We start from the raw sequence: 22,400 nt of genomic DNA on the forward strand, positions 1-22,400 counted from the left end.
AATGTATTACCGCAGATTACTCAAATTTATCAATGGTCTGAGTTATTTTGTTTCGGGTTCTGGCTACATGCTATAGTTCTACGACGCAGGGTTCCCAATGTATCCTGGCACTGCAGATCAGTAAATACAAATTACGTGCCGCCTTAAAATGTGATAATCACCTGCCTGTCATAGGTTAGAGTAATTAACGCAAGTATTTACAGGTTTGTATAATTCCAGTCTAAAAAACTGTTCACTGATTTCGATGGGAATGACTAAAGGAAATAGCAGTGTCGTTATATGATAAAACTTCAGGGAGTCGTTATTTCGAACTACGAAATAAAATAAGATTGGAGCAAATAAGGAGACGCAATTTCTATGCCGAAGTTAGAGTATAACACAACTTTTAAAGAGACAAAACATGCTTAAGAGCCGCTATAAATAGGCTTGGAATATTAGTGAACGAAGTAGAGGATACTGACTATTCGGGGTTTTGAGTTGTACACACGTGCTGAAGTTAACTTCTTAAACTTAAAAGCACATTTCCCATTGAAGAATGAAATTTTCCGCATAACTAACATCGCAATACCGAAGTACAGGATGTAAATTGAGGAATAAGTGTGTCCTTGCCTGTCTAGAGATTTTCTGGGACTCTGTTTCTCTTCCTGTGCACATTAGTGGCCCCAGTGCAAAATTGTGGAGGTACATGGACTAGTGAAAGGCAGCACCGTGTTTGGAAGTAGTGAAGCTGGTATCTTCCGAAAAGATGTGTTCGGTACATCAACTGGAAAATACGTGTAGGATCAGTGCATGTTTACAGTTGATCTTTTCACCAAATTACCTTAAGGCCGTCAAATGTGAAAGGAATGTCTCCGGTTCGATGACGGATTTGCCAGAACGCGGAAATATAAAGCCTTTATTAAATATATTAATCCGTAACGCTTAAGACTGTCTTGCTTACATGTAAGAATGGTGGATTCATAAGTGTGCAACCTAGTGCACGTCTGTATTGGGTAGAAATTATTTCAATCGAAAACAAGAACGTAATATTGAGCAAATAAGTTCTTCTTAACCTAGAAAAGAGTTATGGTCATTGTTCGGCACTGACACCAGAGGGAACTACCCCATTAATTAAACGTTTGTGAATGAGCGTGCAGGCACGCCATTACGAATCCAGAAAATACTGAGGGCATACTAACCTGTAGTTCCTAAGCCTGGTATACATCTTGGTAAGGTTTGTATTAGCGTTTATTTGTCCATGAACTTAATAAACGTAAGCAAAATACAGGATTGCACGGAGACACTTTCCTAACGCAGTTGAGGTGTCAATACTTGAGTTTCACAAAGTCGCCAAAGGATAGATCCACATGTTGTCTTCAGTCCTGAGACTGGTTTGATGCAGCTCTCCATGCTACTCTAGCCTGTGCAAGCTTCATCTCCCAGTACCTACTGCAACCTACATCCCTGTGAATCTTAGTGTATTAGTCTCTTAGTCTCCCTCTACGGTTTTTACCCTCCACGCCGCCCTCCGATACTTAATTGGTGATCCCTCGATGTCTCAACATGTCCTACCAACCGATCCCTTATTATAGCCACGTTGTGCCCCAATCCTCTCCAATACCTCCTCGTTAGTTACGCGATATACCCATTTACGGCATTCTTCTGCAGCACCTCATTTCGAAAGCTTCTATCCTCCTCTTATCCGAACTATTCATCGTCCATGTTTCTCTTCCATACATGGCTACACTTCACACAATTACTTCCAGAAACGACTTCCTGACACTTAAATCTAAACTCGATGTTAACATTTTTTCAGAAACGCTTTCTTTGCCCTTGCCAGTTTACATTTTATATCGTCTGTACTTAGACCATCATCTAGCTGGAAAATAAGATACTACTTTGAGTAAATTGTCACTGCTTCAACGCCCGAAAAGCTAGACTGAGCCTGCTTACTGCTTCATCGATTGCAAGAATAAATCTAGTTTTCAGCCGCTGACATCGTATGGTTCATTTCAGGAGGCATTGCATGCGTAACAATGCCGCCTCTTATAACCACGCAATGTCGAAGGCGCTTCCGTGCCGCTGTGCGCGCGGTGAAACGTCTGCAGCCGGTGTCCTCACCCTAAGCGAAGCATTTCTCCATCGCTAGTGATTGCTTACTTCCTCGGTGGATAAAGATAAACTACTCTGCATGTTAGTGAAACTGTTCTTGACAAGTACCACCAACTCTGTATTGACACGGGAAAGGTTAAACGGCCACACGTAGCTACGAAGTACCAGCTTGTAGCAAAGGCCGTACGCATCTTCAACCCCACGCTAAGCCTGCAAGCTCCGCTACTAGCACTGTGGCAGCACGGTAATTTGCATGTTGATTTATAGCTGGCATGTTCCTCAGCTCCGTCTACACCTAATAACTCTGAATTAGGCACAACCCGTCACAGAACTGATAAGTCGCTTCTGGATACTGAAAACTAGGAAGGTTACCATGGTGCAACAGTTGCGGTCACTAAAGCTTGCTAGACGGCCACATTGTGCTCATATGTGGAGACTGTCAATGCAGCCAATCACAAATCTACAATGAATATTTAAATAGTTTGTATAACAGAACAGTAACAGTTCATTTTTAAAAACTTATAAGCAGAGAAATTAAAACTTGCGCTGTCCTGTGGTGAAGCAAAACCACTGTTCCGCTTCCCTACAGCACAATGTAAGGTAAGATAATTCTGTGCCTACCCTGTACGTGTGTGGCCTGTTCTGTGTCAAGACTTTAAAGCTTCTTTTGTGCTAGTTACATAAATGTTGATTGTACCTTTTTGTACAGTTATTAGTTGTATCGTAGATTCCACTACAAAATGGCTTAAATATAACAGGTGAGGTAGAATTGGACTAAATTTTACCGACTGGAATGGTTGTTTGTGAATTACACACACCTACAGGGCAGCACGATTCCCACACACGAAGAAAATGTCAAATCGTTCTGTTTTTTATATAAACATTTATATTCTCCTTATTCTTTGTACGTTCTTTTGTCATTTCATTCTCTATGCTCTTCGAGAAATGTTTAAGAAAAGTTAAGTATAGAGAAAAGTGGTTCTGCGACGCCATCCTCAGACGTGGCTCCTTGTTCAGCTTGTACGCGTTCAGAGTCCCCACCAATACGAAAGCAAATTTAAATATTTTGACGAAAGTTATATTCATAAGAGTAAGCAACAAATAAAAGAAATTGGTGAATAGCAAAGAATTGTTCTAAGAACGCGGATTCATTTTGGAACCGCAGGGACATAGTTTTCAAGCACCCATCATTTCATGTGATAAATTCTGCAAGGAATGATAATGCCCAAAACAAAGGAGTCGTAAATTAGCAAAAATTGACTTAATGCCAGTCAGTTCTAGTATGTGTGTTTTGCCCCAGTCATCTCAGTTTAAAACCAATCATAAAAGCAGTCTTGCAAATAGCAATTTACATTACAATAACTTTAGACGAGCTTTGTTTCACTGTCAGTGATATCAATATGGCCGTTAAAAGGCGTTAAGACTTTCCACTTACGTCTCGGGGTCGACTGCTGACTTGGAGGTTAATACTGTACCAGTACCTCAGTCTACCACTAATCGTCTCTTGCAGAAGCATCGCTGATTTCATGTCACGGGCGCTGGCACTCGAAGGTGGTTTCAGGAAGAAACAAAGCGATAACTTTAACTGTTGGCAACTGGATTAATGAAGGTAAAAGCAAACTGTTCAGGTTTTGTTGGCAAGTTCATTCCGAAACTTCCAGCGAAGATACGGCGGTGATCAGTAAGTTCCCTCATTTAAAGCTCTCTTTGGGGATAAACAACCCCCTTTCTATAATGGTTTTTTGAGCTTTCCTTCTGTTATGTTTCTCCACTTCAGTTTAGCTCCCATTGCTGCTGGTTTCCAGTTCGTTTTTTACCTTTCTCTAAGTCACAGTTCGGGCGCTAATGACAGGAGCAGTTTTGCTCCTTAAAACCATAAACAGTTACGTCCTCCAGAAGAGTGCACAAAAGAATAAGAGGGTGTCGCGGAGCGAAAGTCGGGATCTACCAACACTGTGCCACGAGCGAAAGAGACGAGGCTGGGAGTTCCGTATTTGGTGGGCTGCCGGCAGCTGGCGGTTGCGTGAGGATGGGGACGATGCAGCGCGGTTATCGCATCCGCGAGCTGGCTTTAAGGCGTCAGCCGAACTGCGTGTGAAAGTGAGCTGAGGTGCATTCCTGGGCGGTTGCGGCGTCGGCGGCCTTGCCCGGGTCGGGTCCCGTTACCCGCAGACCGCCGGCCTGTCTGCGCAAGGCCGAGGGTGCGCGCCGTGGCCAATTGCCGCTGCACCGCCGTCAGCCCGGTTACTGTCAAACGCCGGGCACCGCCGGCTTCATCACGTGCTCCGCAGAGGCGCGCGGTCACCGTGTGTGGTCTGCTTGTGTAGTCACGGGTGTCGGCCTTCCCCCGCTCACTTCATACGTGAAGCACATGGCCTGTCGCCTTGCTTGTATGCAAGTGCTTGCAGTGGAGTCCAGTGTAAAGAGCACATGAGTTGTGGAGTCGGTGACGAATACTGCTTCACAGAGTCTCTCCTATACATTCTAGTGTGATGAGAGAAACGTTAAGTAAACAGTTCTGTAATGCGCTCTCGGTTAGTTCAATAGTTTCGTTAATAAAGCTAGTACAAAACCATCAACGTTGCGTAGTCTAAAGACAAATTTGCATAAGTGCAGTAGTCTATGTTGAACTTCGTTGTACCTGAAGAGCATAGACCTTACTAAAAAATTTCATCTGGGTTCCAGAAATGCCATCGGACTATAGTATATTAACAACCTTCAACATAGCAGCGCGTTAGCAATCGTTGGTTCATATATTAAACTAAGAAACCGCCTCGATTGTGATACAAGCACTTAGTGTTAACATAGGTTTCGGCCTAGATAACTACACCTTCTTCAGAACAAAACCCACGAGTTTATGGCGGGTCATGGCCCATCTAACACAGGCTGGTGTGAGGCGGTTACACCATTAAGTACCGGTTTCGACTTTGTACACATGTACTGCTTGCTTTCCTTTTTTTTTCGTTTATAAATGTAAAGCTATGGTATTCCTTTAATCGTTGACAAAGGTCTTCGTAGGCACTTGTGGGTTTTATTGTTCAGAAGGTGTAGTTATCTACACCGAAACCTAGGTTAACACTAAATTCTTTTATCGCAGTCGAGGCGGGTTTCTAGGTTTTAATATAGTATACTAACTTACGAGCCGAGCAGCTGTCTCGGTGGCGAAGTGGTTTTCTCCGGGAGAACCGTGCAACTGGCTTACGGGGGCAGCCAAAGTGAGACGCCCGTTACGTGTCCAGGACTGTACTTAGGCGTGCAGTGACACACGTGGATTGTGTTCGTGGATCTTTATACGAAGTCAAATGGCTGACGCTTTTAGTTACTGACAGTTATTCAGAAGTGGTGAAAAATTGCTCTACGTTGGAAGGAAATAGACTACAAAGAGTATAGTTAGATCATCTCTAACGTAATTGTAAACCCGAAAAACTGTTAGCTATGTTTAGAGTCCCACAGGGATGAAAGTTGCACGAAAGCCAGTCTTACCACAATATGACGTTTCAGAAAGTAACGTGAAAATAAGCCACAAGCTCTACTCGAACGGCTAAGAAAGAGCGCTAAGAATGTAGTGTCCATACCACCCAATACAGAGATCTATAAAAAAAATTGGTAATTCGACAAACGGACTTACACAAATCAAAAGCATAGTGCCGACATTACGAAAATTGCTTATTCCAATCAAACTAAGCGCCAGTTTCCTTGCCAGATGGTTGCTTGGCACAAGACACAGTATGAAATGGTATTCCTCCAGAAGAGAGCTGTAAGTCAGACTTCGGAAAAAAGAACTGAAGTTACTGGCTGGTGATAAAAATTCGTCATAAAAGCAAGGAAATTGAGCAAAATGGGACGTTCATTTAACAAGAGGGTAAGTCACGGGTACTCCCTTGTAGACACATTCCGTTTGTGTAGACACACGCCGTCAAGCCCTTATTTTTTTCAACCTTCACACACAACTGTCTTGTTTCACAAAAATTAATACTTCCCTTACTCCTGGAATAGACTTTATAGAAAGAATGAAGCCATCCAGTGCATGTTGTTAAATATTGAAGATGCTTCAGAGTAAGTTGAATGTACTGTTACTTCATTCAACTATCAGTATTTCCGAACAAAGTAGCAGCGCTGGGGTAGAACCAATTACTAAATAGGCAATACAAAAGTAAAACATGGACAATATTTACTTCATAAAACTGCCCACGAAGGCTTTACGTAAGTCTTCACTATTATGCAGGTGGCACTCCTTCAGCAAATACACACCTACAAGAGAGGCTCTGCCAGAAAAGCAGATAAAATTTTGCTAACAGATCGGCATTTCTGTAATATACCGAGAACGTCGTAACTACTTGCCGAAGTGTACGGCATTTTTTTAGCATGTTGTAGCTCTGTTTTCAAGTAAGAAATGAATGTCCTAAATAAGAAACTAAGATCATGATACAAATTTCAATTAATGTGGACACATCGGAGTAGTGAATTTCAGAAACATGCCTCTGCGAAAAGTATAAACGTTACGACATAGAGTTCAAAAACTTTAAAGTCATTAATGTAAAACGCATGTAATATGGGTTTCGGAAGAGAATTTTCCGCATAGAAAAATGACACTGCGGTTGGGTGCCATTCCGACGGAGCTGTAAGGTCCTGTCAAAACTGGTTTCCTGAAGGTGCCGCACCAAAGTTTGCTTTTAATCAGAACTGAAAGAAATGAATTTTAAAGCCGCTCGCCAGCATTTCAGACGCATCTGACTCTCAAAGACGACTTAATTTTGCAAATGTAAATAGCTTCTTTCCGTACTGAAGAATGTGATGCAAAAGTTTAGACACTCAGGAGAGACTGTGGAATCCTTACTTGCTATTACCTTGTTATATCGAATGCTGCGGTCGTTTCTTGGAAATGGGTGCTGCCGATTTTCTTCTTACAATGTATACCTTAAGATTCTGCTTTCAACAAAAATTAAACTCTTACTTCACCATTCGTAACATACGGTAATTGATCGAAGGAAGACTTTGCAAACAGAATTCATCCAAGTGCAATGGCGCCAAAAAGTAAACATTCAGTAAGTAGATGCTTTTATATGCACTTACTATCAACGGACATACAGGAAACGTGATTCCAAGTAAGTCTAAGCTAGGGCAGATGTTAGACAGTTGCTTAGTATTCCTGTATAAATTTAGCTGATAGTTTTGCCAAATGTATTGTCATTCAAAAAGTTATGTCTCGACGTATAACCCCATTACTCCAACGAAGGGCTTCGTCTTTAAAAACGCACTGGTACATGAAGTTGCACAAAAAATTTCATGGTTTTGTTCAAAGTGACATTCTTAGTGAAATTTGAACCTAAATTTTCGAATTGTTCATATAAAATGTATTTCTTCTTTCGTTCGACATGATAAATACCTACACGTTGATCCATTAGCATTTTGGAAAATAATTTCAGTAATTGGGGTTTCCTTTAAGTGCTACAAGACAATTGCATGTTGTGAGCTGCGGCCATTTAGACTACTTGAAAATTTCTCTTTTACTACATATACAACTAAATTGATTAATCTTTAACACCTTCTCGAGTTGTCTGAACTGCTTGTGGCCCATCATCTTCCATAAGACTAACACAAGACAGATACCTTGACGGGACTTGCCAACAATTAAATTTCTGTTAAATGCTAACAAGCGTTTCGTTTTATGAAACTCTTTTCTTTCCTATTCTGCGGTTATAACGCCTGCTTCGCCAGTTATTGGGTATTCTGCCTCGCCCAATTTCTCAATTCCTCAACTCCAACTGATGAGCTCAGTAGGGCCTGATCTCACTACTAATTCCGTTACCCTTGTTTCATTGTTATCTTAAAACTTCCTTTCGGGACCTTATTCATCTTGTCAACTGCCCTTCAGTCGTCTGCCGTCTGAGACATGACTACGATATTGTATTTTTCACATATTTTTCTTCTCCCTGAACTTTAAATAAAAAATCGCGGGGGAATTAGTTCACCCTTACTCATCGCTTAATGTACAGATCGAGAAACGGGGTGGATGGATGAAATGCAACCTTGTCTCATTCCTTTTTCAGCTATTGCTTCCTTTCCATATAGTTACTGTTACTAGAGTCCGGTTTTTGTAAAACTTGGGGAAAATTCCTCGCTTCCTGTGTGTTGCCTGCAGTACATTTAGAATTAGTGCATTCCAGTCAACATTACGTCTGTGAAGTTCGCGGGCAGAATTGCGGTTTGTGGGTCTTAGTGCTTCGTTCCTTTCTAAGCTATAAACGAGAGATGAAATGTTTTTGGTTTAGCGAGAACCAACCAAAGACCATTTGCATGGCCGTTCGAACATCTTGCTGTACCCAAGTCACAGAATATTCCATAAGATTTGAACGACGAATCTGAGTTGTCACTCAGGCACATAGTGCTAATAGATTAGTTCCTTTCGCAACATTGTCATTAGTATCAAATTAATACTCAGCTAATAGCGCTATTTCTATGTGCACCGTTCTGATTTTACGTACCAGAAAACTTTTTCAGGGAGTTTCTACGCGTGCCACTTCCGTACTTAACTTTTGCGGATCGGTTAAAATTTCCTAAGAACGTGGATAAATAAAAGTACTTAATGGCCGTTCTGTTCTGTGAAGGCTCAATCCGTTTGCATGATGTAAGCAGAACGGTTCGAAACACAATAAATGAACCTATACGTGGTCGTTCGTCACCAGTCAACAAAGATGTACGTTGGATGTCAAGCTTGGGCGGTCTAATGTCAATCATGGTAGGGTAAAAGTTAGTTGCCAGAAAGAAAAATGCTATAGAGTTGGAGGTCTAAAAGAAGGAACTAGGTTTTCGACTTGGCAGCTTGAAAGATCCTTTAAGTCAAAACATGTTGACATACGTGCGCTTTTTTACGAGTTCTACTCCCTCAGCACAATGACTCCTCTCAATCACACCCTATTAAATATATGGTGAGCGAAGCGAGAACACACACTTCTGCTTCTACTGGGATGCGCCTACAGTAGGAAGTATCACAGAGTGGAAATGCATGCATCCTAAACTTACGTCTTGTAATACTTAGTGAGTTGACGAGCGACATTCGATTACATGCCGTGACATGTCACGTTACAATAAGTGACAAGAGCGTGCAAAATTGTAACAGGACATAAAGAACGCTCGACTAAACACTTGAGGTAGAAATCTAGGATCGTAGAAGCCTGCTTAAGATAACAGAAATCAGTTCAATTTGTACTCCATCTACGTCAGTTACAGTTAACTGCAAATAGGGTCATTGACACGGTAAAGGTACAAATAGTACTGTTCTTAAAAAATGTGCTCGAACTGAAAGCCATCAACCTCAATGCAAGCATGATATCGGCGAGCAAGATTCCAACGCATCTTGACAAATACCCCTGGTGTGTTTCGAATAACATCTCTGGCAGCTGCAATTCTGGCAACTAATTCAATCTCCGTATCCACTAGGTTCCACTACAAAAGTGACTTCAGACATCTCCACAGGAAATAACCAAGGCGACTAAGTTCAGGTGACTTCGCAGGCCATGGAATAGGATCTCCCCTTGAAGTCCATCGACCAGGAATTACAGCAATGAGATGGTTTCAGACATACACTGAAGTGAAGCGGTGAACCGTTATATCGTATTTACTTTGTCCCATAACAGTGTGCTGTAAATCAACGATAAACAGGGCCACCTTATGGAGGTGTAAACACCTACATCATAGACAACTAGTAATCGGGCTCGTTCTACCTTTTCATTGCAAGAGATAGCGCACATGAAAATAAACAGGATACTGCGTGAACCTGTAAGCACGTTAGTTGTAAAACAGCTGGGAAACAGTAACGTTAAACGAAGCGGTAGAAAAGTTTACTTCCATAGATCTTTCAGCTGGCTTCTCCGACCACAGATTTCGTACCTCAACTGGTTCACATGATGCGTAATTAAGTGGCGTTCTAATAGAACTGGATAGTTCACACATAACCGTACAAGGTTTGTTTCGACTCGCGTAGTGCACTGCAAGCACTTCACGAAATGCATCCAGTGGAACAGCTGATTCAGCTCATCCTGGACTTCTTACAGATGTTCCAACACAGTGGCAAAGTGGTGATACTTTGCTGGGTACCTGGCCATATCGGGAAATAAGGAAACGACATGGCCGACAAATGCTGCCAAGGAAGTATGTCGGCATGGTCCTATCGATCTATGCCCCATCCCGTTGCACCATCTCATTCTGACACACCCACGAATTAGTGGGAGACTGAATGATTGCAGGTGACACGAAACGATTTGCTGTCGTTCAAATCGCCCACAGTTACGGGGACTTCATGTCAACGTCACCTGGAAGGTTGCTTCGCTTATCCGCTGCGCGTCGGACACAGCGCTTTAACACACACCTTCGTTCTCCGGCTGTGGGAACCACCATTCAGAAGTTAGTGGCGTCACTGTCAGTTAAGCATATTCTGGCAAAGTGACTCATATACTGACACTAAGGCAGCCCTCAGTCTAGATGGAGAGCTGAACACCAAATCACAGATACTGATTACAGTGTTAAGAGTGGCGAAGTTTTGTGAACTGTCAGGTCTCATTCCAAAATTTGATGGGAAGGGACGCAGACATAAACTGCTCCGTATGTGGGGACCATGATATCAGCTTCATGAAATATCATGAGGGCGCTGATGACCACGATGCTGAGTGCGCCTCACTTAAAATAATCAGTTAGTGGGGCGTTCTTTGTACTGGTACATTTTTCCGCTCTCTTCGGGAATACCCTGTATATTGCTACTTGACACGATGCATTACACGTACGAATACTCAGGAGTTAAAAAGGAAAAATGTCACGTTTTAAGCCTCCGAACCTACCAGGTAGTCGAAAAGCTAGTTCCCTTCCTTCACACCGCCAATCTCTGCCCGACAATTAGCATTTTATACTACTGTGAGAGCAGTTTTCATTCTGGTCCCACTATTGGCCGAAGCGATTGTTTCGCGTTACTGCGTTCGGCAGACTTTGTCACAGTCGCTGTGACAGCTGTCCACAGTTAGACCGTGCTTAGCTCGAGACGCGGTTGGTGTCGCTAACGGCACGCCGGCTGTGGGCGACGGCGCGCTCTGGCGATGCTGTAAGTGGAACGAGTGCAGCGGCGCAGCTGCAGGCGAAGCGAGAGCGAGAGCGCGGCTTGCGCAAGCGGACAGGTACAGTTAGGCCGCCCGGCCAGCCACTCACAGCTCGCACCGCCGCCGCTAAGGATACACTCGCCCACTGCCTGCCCACCGGCCACTTACACGCGTACTCTGCTCTCCGCGACTGTCTACAGATTCCACTCCCTCGCCAAAAATACATTCATATACACTGTTGTTGTTGTCTTCAGTCCTAAGACTGGTTTGATGCAGCTCTCCATGCTACTTTATCCTGTGCAAGCTGCTTCATCTCCCAGTACCTACTGCAACCTACATCCTTCTGAATCTGCTTAGTGTACTCATCTCTCGGTCTCCCTCTACGATTTTTACCCTCCACGCTGCCCTCCAATGCTAAATTTGTGATCCCTTGATGCCTCAAAACATGTCCTACCAACCGATCCCTTCTTCTAGTCAAGTTGTGCCACAAACTTCTCTTCTCCCCAATCCTATTCAATACCTCATTAGTTACGTGATCTATCCACCTTATCTTCAGTATTCTTCTGTAGCACCACATTTCGAAAGCTTCTATTCTCTTCTTGTCCAAACTAGTTATCGTCCATGTTTCACTTCCATACATGGCTACACTCCATACAAATACTATAAGAAATGACTTCCTGACACTTAAACCTATACTCGATGTTAACAAATTTCTCTTCTTCAGAAACGCTTTCCTTGCCATTGCCAGTCAACATTTTATATCCTCTCTACTTCGACAATCATCAGTTATTTTACTTCCTAAATAGCAAAACTCCTTTACTACTTAAAGTGTCTCACTTCCTAATCTAATTCCCTCAGCATCACCCGATTTAATTTGACTACATTCCATTATCCTCGTTTTGCTTTTGTTGTTGATCATCTTATATCCTCCTTTCAAGACACTGTCCATTCCGTTCAACTGCTCTTCCAAGTCTTTTGCCGTCTCTGACAGAATTACAATGTCATCGGTGAACCTCAAAGTTTTTACTTCGTCTCCATGAATTTTAATACCTACTCCAAATTTTTCTTTTGTTTCCTTTACTGCTTGCTCAATATACATATTGAATAACTTCGGGGAGAGGCTACAACCCTGTCTCACTCCTTTCCCAACTACTGCTTCCCTTTCATGCCCCTCGACTTTTATGACTGCCATCTGGTTTCTGTACAAATTGTAAATAGACTTTCGCTCCCTGTATTTTACCCCTGCCACCTTTAGAATTTGAAAGAAGAGTATTCCAGTCAACATTATCAAAAGCTTTCTCTAAGTCTACAAATGCTAGAAATGTAGGTTTGCCTTTTCTTAATCTTTCTTCTAAGATAAGTCGTAAGGCAGTATTGCCTCACGTGTTCAAACATTTCGACGGAATCCAAACTGATCCTCCCCGAGGTCCGCATCTACCAGTTTTTCCATTCGTCTGTAAAGAATTCGCGTTAGTATTTTGCAGCTGTGACTTATTAAACTGATAGTTCGGTAATTTTCACATCTGTCAGCACCTGCTTTCTTTGGGATTGGAATTATTATATTCTTCTTGAAGTCTGAGGGTATCTCGCCTGTCTCATACATCTTGCTCACCAGCTGGTAGAGTTTTGTCATGACTGGCTCTCCCAAGGCCGTCAGTAGTTCTAATGGAATGTTGTCTACACTACAATCTTCGAATTTCGAAGCAGGACACATTTCTCGGTTAATCGAACCAATTCGCTCCCTTTGAAGGAACCTCCATAAATATAATTTGACACACAACACGAGACGAATGGCAGGACATACTGCCCACCCACACTAAATTACACGAAGTCAAAAGCTATCTAAAGACTTTGCTGAGTTTCTTAACTCACTTACAACGGTAACAGCCATCTAGCGGCAGTTCGAATACTGGGCAGGTAAGACTGTCCGGTATAATCTGCTCCCTTCCGTGGAACATTGTAGCTGTGTGTGCAGAAGTAGACTTCCCACGTCCTTTGTGCACGCAGGTAAGCTGGTTGACTGTTGTAAGCGGCCAGCAGGTAGCTCGAAGACTCCAGCGACCAGATGTAGGTCTCTCTCTGTCAAGGACCGCAACTCGAGGGAACCTTGTGTACTTAGATACTGCTGAATAGCCCGTGTAAAGTAGTACGGAATGAAGTGTTTATATATCAAAAACGTTGTTCAAAAATGGCCCTGAGTACTTTGCGAATCAACTTCTGAGGTAATTACACCTAACTAACCCAAGGACATCACATGCATCCATGCCCGAGGCAGGATTCGAATATGTAACCGCAGCGATCGCCGGGTTCCAGACAAGCGACTAGCGCCTAGAGCCGCACGGCCACTCGGAACGGCAAAAGTTGTCTTCGGTCCAGTTAGTGTCAGTGGAAACAAGGGGAGGACAGTGTGCCCTCTCGCACTATTTTCTCAAAGCTTAAATTTACTATCGCAGGACCAGATACTTCCAAGCGAACTGCGTGCAGACTTCGTAATTAGGATCGAAAGGAAATGCACTTCGAATGCTATTTGACATTGAAATTCATTAGTGAAAGTTGAGAATGTGTGCCAAACAGGGACTGAAACACTGTACGCCTTCGACGATATGTTCATGTAATCGCCTTACCTTCTGAAGAAGTCACCCTTAGAGATGACGAAACGTGGTCAAGGTAAATAGAAAATCAATGCAACAGATTTGCAAATTTTTACATATTTTTCAAAACTCTTGAGAAGGGTCAAAGTGTTAGCCTTGGCCATCCGGTTAGGGTCCCTGGCACTCAAATTTCCAAACCACCACCAACCACCACACTAGTGACACAGTGCTCCTACCCCTTTACCTTCAGTAATTAGTTATTCGCCGATTACCGTAAGAATTACTTCGTGCATCTGATAATTATTGCCCCGCCCTAGGTTAGAATTCTGTGATCATCTTGTCGGACATGCCTGACAGAACGCAACATTTTTGATCGTGCAGCCTCAGGTGATTATGATCTGAAGAATAGACGCCACATACGTATAATCAGGGCGAGAAGGCCCAATGATCCCTTCAGTGCAAGTGTACGAACACGCTCGAACTCTGCAGGGAATCAATTTCCTGCGAGTGACAAGGTGAATGGGCAGGAGCACTGCGCCAGTACTGTGTAGATAATGAGGAAATTTGTGTGTCAAGGACCGTGTCCAGATGACCGAAGTGGTAATGGCCATGGGACATAAAAACAGAGAAATCTAGATTAGTCCCGATCCGGCATAGGTTTCGATCTTTACCCGTTCACGTATTTCAGTGCCCAGTACAACCTGATGTCATTTCCTCTGGATCATCATAAAACACTTCTGGACATAACGGAAAAACACACCATATGTAGAACTTAGATACAACTTAGTTAATTCAGCTCTTTTCAGCAATCTCTTCATACGGCAGATCATGGGTCGAAGTGTAAAGTACTAACGTTCACTTACGTGTTTTTGAAATTCGTATTTGCGTGTGGTATGTCCAAAAGTGGCAAAAATATTAACTTCCTTTTACAGGTGGAGCTATTACTTTCTATTTTGTAAACCACTACCAGTGCTTCGAAAGTACAATAACCTGAATCCTGTTTTTTAGTGTCTTACCCCTACTTAGATTCCCTCTTCATTTGTTACCTATTTCTTTCGTGAAATCTAACTCTACACTCGAAATTTTTGAAGGCTTTAGAACGTCCAACTACCGAGTGGACTGCAAAAAGTATTCGTGTTTGCTAACCAACCCACCGACGAAATGTCTTTTCGTTGGATCTTAGCTCCTTTCTTAAAGCAGCTTTACAATGGTGTCAGATCCTTTCCGCAACACTCAAAAATAGGATTAACGCGCCTAAGCAGCCTTTTTCGTGGACGAATTAAATCTACTAAATTACATTCTAATGACTTCCAGCCTGGCATATACTTCCCAATATTTTAACGTAGAGGTTTCCAGGGATCCACGAATTGTACAGTAATCGATCTTTCCGCCTACTGACGTACATGCCGAAGATAAACAGCCACTACATTCACGAATAGCTTTGGGGAGCTTCACATGTTGTCCAGTGGAGCACAATGTGGTAACACTGTACCTGAGAGTAGTCTCGAAGTTGAATTCGTCTGTCGATTTGATTCCGTCAAGACTAGAAATGGTAAAATACCAAATTCTTTCCTGGTGATGCCACTCTATTGCTTACGATGTTTGTAATTGCCCTATCCACTTTTTAGTGTTCAGTTCCTAATGAACTATGTGACATTCCGAACACTATATTCTCAAGATTTCAGCAAATTCAATGACTTATTTTACTTAAAATACTGGTACTCTGTATGTCAGACCTTGTTGGTTTCACAGTTCGAAACCAGTGTGTTTAACCTAACATTTCAGTTCCTGGTGACGACGCTATATATATACTGCGGTTCCTTCTGCAGGTCTGCATTAGTATTTCTGGATACTAAGAAACGAAACGAAGAACTGGAACAACTTTGAGAGGATTCGAATGTCCATCCTTCTCCATCTTTAAAGAATTCAGAGAAATGAGCAATAGAAATCAAAAGCAACCTACGTGGTATCTCAGGAAAAATGGCCAGAAGTCAGGAATATGAACGACCATTCAAAGGAAAAAGTCTAGTAAACATACGCTCTGAAACGCATACTTCACAAGCTCTGAGTACTACCTCGTTTCCGATACTATGAAACACACCTCCTGCTGAAATAGTGCTTGTCTCTTGAAGTACGCATTTCAGAGCGCATGTTTACTACACTACTTCTATTCGAATGATAGTTGCTGACACATAGTTGATAATTCCGCCCAGGATATCCTCAAGAAACATACTATAATTCAGACGTTGAAAAGCTAAGCACAATCGTGAAAAACATAATTCAAATAATACATCAATGTATCAAACACATTTATTGGTCACACCATTACGAACAAGAATAGCATGTATTTAGATGGCATCTTTCACGAAAACTGAAATTAGCAACGAGATAATTCAGCATATTCTAAAATTTCTGCTCCATAATATGCAACGCGGGAATGTTTGTCACTTCACAGAATTTGTAACGTACCATTGATACAGCAGTGCGTCAGAACATTTCTTCTCCGTGTGTTGAATCTTCATCCTGTGGGCTATAAAGGAGCAGAAATATGCTGATAACCTCTCCAGCATAAGAGGTGGTGATGTAATTATTTCGTAAACATTCCGATATTGTCTTAAGACATCAGGGAGCAAACCTTCGTCAGATGATAAACTAAACTGAGTTCAGAAAAATGTGGTTAAATGCGGGCTGACGGTGCAACCAGGTTTACGTATTTACTAGTGTGTCCAGAAACTCCCTAGCACTACGGAACGTGCCTTGAAAGTCTTGCGATGCAGCATGAAGCCAAATGACAGATTTGCCAATTGAGCTGTAAGCGGACAGGCGAGTGGATTATCTGCGATAAGGTTCGTTGGCCCTTCTCGTTGCCAACTGAGGCAGAATCAGTGGAGAGAGAGCTAGAGCAGTGACAGATAACCGTTAGGGTTATCTCGACAGCACGCAGGCGAAGGTCTGCCATTGAATCACTTTTACGGTCATACAGTGGCCTTTCAAGAACGGCTGCTAGTTTTATCTCCCGCCGGCTTGCTAGTCTTCCACCCAAGTTATGCTGCTGATTAATCATTTAGGGGTTGCCTGCTCATTAAAATTTTCGCTAAAATTCAGTTCATTTATATTTAGCACATAAGCAGTAACGAAACTGCTTATATAGAAATATTAAGGTGTTAACTAACAAAGTGCTACATGCAGAGGAGCAGATCGAAAATGAGCTGAGTACCAGTAAAGTGATATTATCCCCAATCTTCATTTTACTACATTGTGTTAAGAACAAATAAACAGGACTCAACAGAATATTTTAGTTACGGCCGCTCGTCCAGAGAAGGAAAAAAGTGAAATTGTAGCTGCCGTAGACTATGGGTACTCGCAACGAATAGTAAAACTAGCAACATCAGACACCTAAAATGCCAAAATTAACTCTAACCCATCGAAGGCTTAATAATGAGTACTAGTGAAATGAAATTTCTCGCACATCTGCCAAGTGAGCTAATAACTAAAGTTTGTAATTCTTATGACAGCATGTTAACTGAAAGACTTCAGATATTTCGTCAAAAGTGCGTTGTTGAATAAACGGCTCTTAAGTTTCCAGACATGCACATTATCATCGTACCATAGCAAATGTAAGATAAAAGTATCTTAGTGCTGCGGGAAAGTTTCCGTGGCGAGCGCAGACGAGCTGCTTATCAGATAAAAATTAGTCTTGGGTGATACTTATGACATCACGCTGTCTGCATATGTTGTAACTTCATTAGACATATGTTACATGCTTGCATACAGTAATTTTGCAAAAATATTTCCCGAACAGAAAAGTACGTCGTAAGCTGGTACCTCTAAACCCTGTTCGCCGTACCCAGTATCTCAGCGACGGTACAAATATTGCACAAAATATATTGACTCCTCGCCGGGGGTACGTGGAAACTGCTGTATCGGCAGGGGTGAAAAATACTGCAAAACCCACGAGAATTCTTGCGTTGCATGCAAAGTGCTAGGGAAAAATACTCGTTACTGATGGCTTGATGGCACTGGATGAACTTCAGTTTACCGTTTTCAACCGTAATATTAGAAGTAAGATACTGAGGTCATCGGAAACTATGACTTGAGACTAATGACAATGGTATTACAAATACGAACACGTTCGCTGAGTTCTTTAAAAGGGAAACAAAGCAAGCATAGCTAGTACCATGATTCCGACTTCAAACGGTCGGAGGACTGGATTGATAAAACTCTCCTAAACTAGTAGTTGTTAAAGTTTACAGAACATACCTTCACCGAAGAGTCGAGCAGTATATTGCTCCCTCCTACGTATCTCGCGAAGAGACCATGAGGATAAAGTCAAAGGGATTAGAGCCTACACACAGGCATACTGACAATCTTTCCACGAACAATAAGACTGGAATGGAAGGGAGAACAGATACTCAAAGTACCCTCCGCCACACTGTCAGGTGGCTTGCGGAGTATGGATGTGGATGTAGATGTAGATACTACAGCCTTAACTCCGAATCGCGTTACTGTGGTCAAGCCAGAACCGTCAAACAAGGAAGTGAATGACAAATTTCAGTATTGCCGCCAGTGTTCGCTATCTGCAGGCAGTCATTAATCATTTACTGTGTTAAGTTCAGAAGGCCCATTGGACACGAATCAGGAGATCAGAACAGGATGAAGGCAATAGTGAATAAACAAGCAGTAGTCAGCTTTTGGTACTGCATATAACATGCTTCATGCTGCATTCCGCAGGGCGAAATTGCATTGTAGCGTTCTTTTTGGGGTCGCTAATTATAACGAAATGCTCCTACAAATTTTTGCATAGGAAAAACAGCAGTGAAAGGAAGTCATGCCACTCTGATACTGTCCAGCGTTCTTTCACCCGTGTTGCCACTGGGAGTCATCTTTAAAGCCTTCCGTATCGTTCTTTACGGCTGCGGCTGTTGCGACGCCTCCGCAGATGGCAGTGACGTCAGAAGGGAGTTTCGGGGGCGGGGAGGGGGCGGGTGAGGCACCGCGCCGCTGCACCGCTGGAGAGTCCTTGCTCCGGTCTACTCTACGCCGCGGGCAGCGGCCGGACGCCATGTTGAGTGACGTCAGGCGGCCGTCCTTTCACTGTCCGCGGCGTTGCCTGGCAACGGGCCTGCCGTGGCGCGGCGGCGGTGGCGGCGCGGTGGTGGGGAGCGCGCGGCCCCTCTGCCTCCACACCTGCGGCAGCAGCCAGTCACCGCCGGCCGCTCGTCGACGTCGGTTGACGGCTGGTTGCGCTCTTCGTGTGTCCCGTCGCGCGGTTCGCCGCTGTCCGCCGACTCGGCTGCTTCGCGCGCCTGACAACCCCTGCTGCGCCCGCGCTCACTTTCTGCTTCGACGTTGCGCGCGACAACGCCGGAGCTGGGATACGTACGAAGGCACTCCGTTCCGTCCTACGGCGTCTAGTTCAGTAGACGCTGGTCTGTGCATGGAATTGGCACGCTGCTGCTCCAGCTGACAGTCACCTTGCGAGCAGTTCACTAAACACGGTACATACCTCATTCATCTTCCTGATTCGTGTGCTTAATTTTTTGGTGCATAGATCTTCTGTGACGCAACGTTAAATTTTTTATAAATTTATTCCGGAGCCTCCATCGGTTAAGCAAGAACACTCCTAATACCTTTGTCTTAACGCTGTACATAATCGCGGTACTTATTTTCGCCTGTGCTAGTGCAGACAAGCTTCTCGTCACCGTAAAAATGTTGTCCGCGTCTATGGACTTGACTCGTTAAGTGCTCATCGGTTCACTCGTCCTACTTCGTATTAGTGCACAACATCGTTAATACAGTACTCCTAAGAGCACTGTACGTGGTGCTGCGTGCTTTTCACTTTTTGTGAGCCATCTGTTAGTGGATTGCGCGCGCCGTAGTGGGCCCGTAGCCGTGCTGTTACGTAACAGTGCTGCTAGCCTGGACTGTGATTCACGCCGCTATTGCTGCATGGCTGACGACTCACACTCTACATTTAAGCTGAATTTCTCTTCATTACCCACAGATCAACAGAAGTCTTACAGAAACTCGTCGAGAAGACGTCTAAGACTTTCGTCACTCGTTTACTAAACTGAGAAATTCACGTTAATCGCGTCAGTCAGTGGAGCAGAAAAGACATCAGTAAATTCATGTGGACAATGGGTCTGAACACACTACAGCTTTAGTTAGTGACTGAGTGCGCTGTGGATGTGCGGAAACGCCTTCTAAACACCCCTAGAGTTGTCTACCGTCAGCTGTTACCACCGCGCGAATTTCTTAGTTGCAGAAATAACCAGGACTTACTGAAACACACGTTACACCATCTTAAACGCGTCTTGCTATCTGGAACGGTACGTAATGTTACCGTTATCTTCGCATTGTGGTTGGAGATCTGCGTATACTCCCAGTCCAGTACCAAAGAGAAAAGCAGTAATACAGTCACGGCATTGTGCGAAAATAACTTCCGTAGTTGTTGACTCTGTAAATTGTAATACGGGTCAGTAGGTTTCCATTCACTTTTATCAGCGAAGTAGTCTGTTAAATAGTAGATTTCTTAAAGGTACGTTCGCCACTTCATTTTGCGAGCAAACCAGTGTTTCGTTTAGAGTACTCTAGAGTGTCTAAATGTTGAGAGGTTAGCCAGCTGCAGTGGATGAAAACTTGTGCTCTATCGTACGAGAACGTTCATACAAAATCGCTAAAAGGTTGCATTATATTGTTAAGCATCAAACTGAGAATGGTTTCAAAATTTCCAGTAGGATTGTACATTTGTAGTGACAACTTATCAAGCAAATGTAATAATGACTCATAAACATTTTTCAGACAGGACAGTTGTGCATGTAGTTCCTTATCGGCCTTTATTTCTTTAATTTCTTGCTGACGTTATGGGCAGCCATAAAATTCAACAAAGACCAATGTTCGCATTACAATCAATCTTCCAGGAGTGCTACCTTTGCGTGTGGTTTCGCTAGTGTTAACCTTACTGCCTTAGTTTTCATTTAAGCAGGTTTGTTGGGCAGTGCTCAGTTCGACAAAGTTAGTAGTCTGAAATGGTAACCAACTACGCTCCGAACAAGTTAGTCATCGGTAGCCCATTTCTAGATTTGTTATCATTTTTGTTTCATAGCTTCTAGAATTACTAGGTTCCTAACCTCGTACGCATAAGCTGCAGTCTAGATTGCACTGGGCTGTGGACGCCCTGAGATCAGTTACCTGATAGTTTAAAACGTCAAATACGGTCGTTCAGGATATTTCGCATAAGCGACCACTCACCAATCTGATGAGTATTTGAGTTTCGAACAGGTCTGCGCCTCGGCAGTGGTCAGACCAGTAAATGAATCCAAAGCTGTCAACTAGTTGCAACTAAAGGTGATTTTATTCGACCTCTTGATCAAAGTTTCGCCGCATGTAATCCAGTGTTTTGAAATTCATGCAACTAAAATTTCACATTGAGAAGACTGGTTTGGTTCATTTCTACATTGTAACTAATCCTACATCACAAGTCCTTGCCCTAGGGGCCATCATGTTTATTAATGTATACAATGAAGCGCACTGACAGCATATTTTCATGGAACAAATCGATAGCTGTAGTATGTTTTCCAGTGTGAAATTTTACTTAAATTTGTTTCTGAAGTCTGGTTTACATCTGTCGAATACTTGGTCAAAGATTCAAACTGGCTGACTCCTCTGCATTCATTCATTAATCGAGATTTTAGATCATAACATGAACAGTTAGATATCACATAAAACGCAATGAAATTTCATGGCTAAAGGAAACTACAAATATCCGTGCTGGAATGTAAAACAGTATCGTAATGGAGAAACAGTTAATAGAAGGCATTACTTTCGAATTCATCAGTTTGAGTCTGCTCGAGGTTACACGCCTGCTGGGCTGACACTAACCTCCGAAGCTAAGTACCGTCCTCAGATACGCGCTATGCAGTACAGGTTTTGACAAAATACAATGGATCATCAATATATTTTAAATAGGCCCAATCAAACGATGAAAATTTTCGTTTTACATTCTTTAGTTCGAAGAAGTCTTTCGGTGCGCTGAGAGTTAAAAACGCCTTAGACATCATAGCTAATTCGCACTTTCGACCATTCTTAAAATCTTATGAGGCAGATTCCATCTTAAACTACGTCCGAGTGGATAATCGTGAACTTGTTTCATCACATTTGTGTGAAATCTTATGGGTGTTAACTGCCAAGGTCATCAGTCCCTAAAAACACACACACACACACACACACACACACACACACACACACACACACACACACACGCCCGAGGGAGGACTCGAACCTCCGCAGGAACCAGCCACACATCACCATATTTCAGACGTAGAAAATTCGTCAGATAGGTGACATAAAGACGTGACACAGACATGTTACTTTCAAATTTCGACGTGTGGTAAAGCACTAAAATGGTACACACCGCGGTAGTAATAAATAAGTGGAAAGCGACCATGTTGTTTTCTATGCGTGTGTTGCATTTTGTTCCTTCGTCAGTGCAGTGCTCATGCACGTTTTCCATTTATCCACCCTTCTGCGAGATTTTCCATTTTTTACTCATTGACAGCGATAGTCGTGCTTTCGACATTGACTATCTTCTGATTCAATAACCAGCATTTGATAAATCAATTACAAATAGATT

The 22,400-nt window shown here is 42.9% G+C and overlaps 1 protein-coding gene across 1 annotated transcript in view; it reads left to right on the forward strand.

Annotated features, from left to right (window-relative positions):
- LOC126267973 (terminal nucleotidyltransferase 5C) overlaps positions 1–22,400 on the forward strand; it is a 772,561-nt gene that overhangs the window by 745,677 nt on the left and 4,484 nt on the right. The window lies entirely within an intron of this gene.

This window comes from Schistocerca gregaria, chromosome 4 (genome assembly GCF_023897955.1).
Source record: "Schistocerca gregaria isolate iqSchGreg1 chromosome 4, iqSchGreg1.2, whole genome shotgun sequence".
NCBI lineage: Eukaryota > Metazoa > Arthropoda > Insecta > Orthoptera > Acrididae > Schistocerca > Schistocerca gregaria.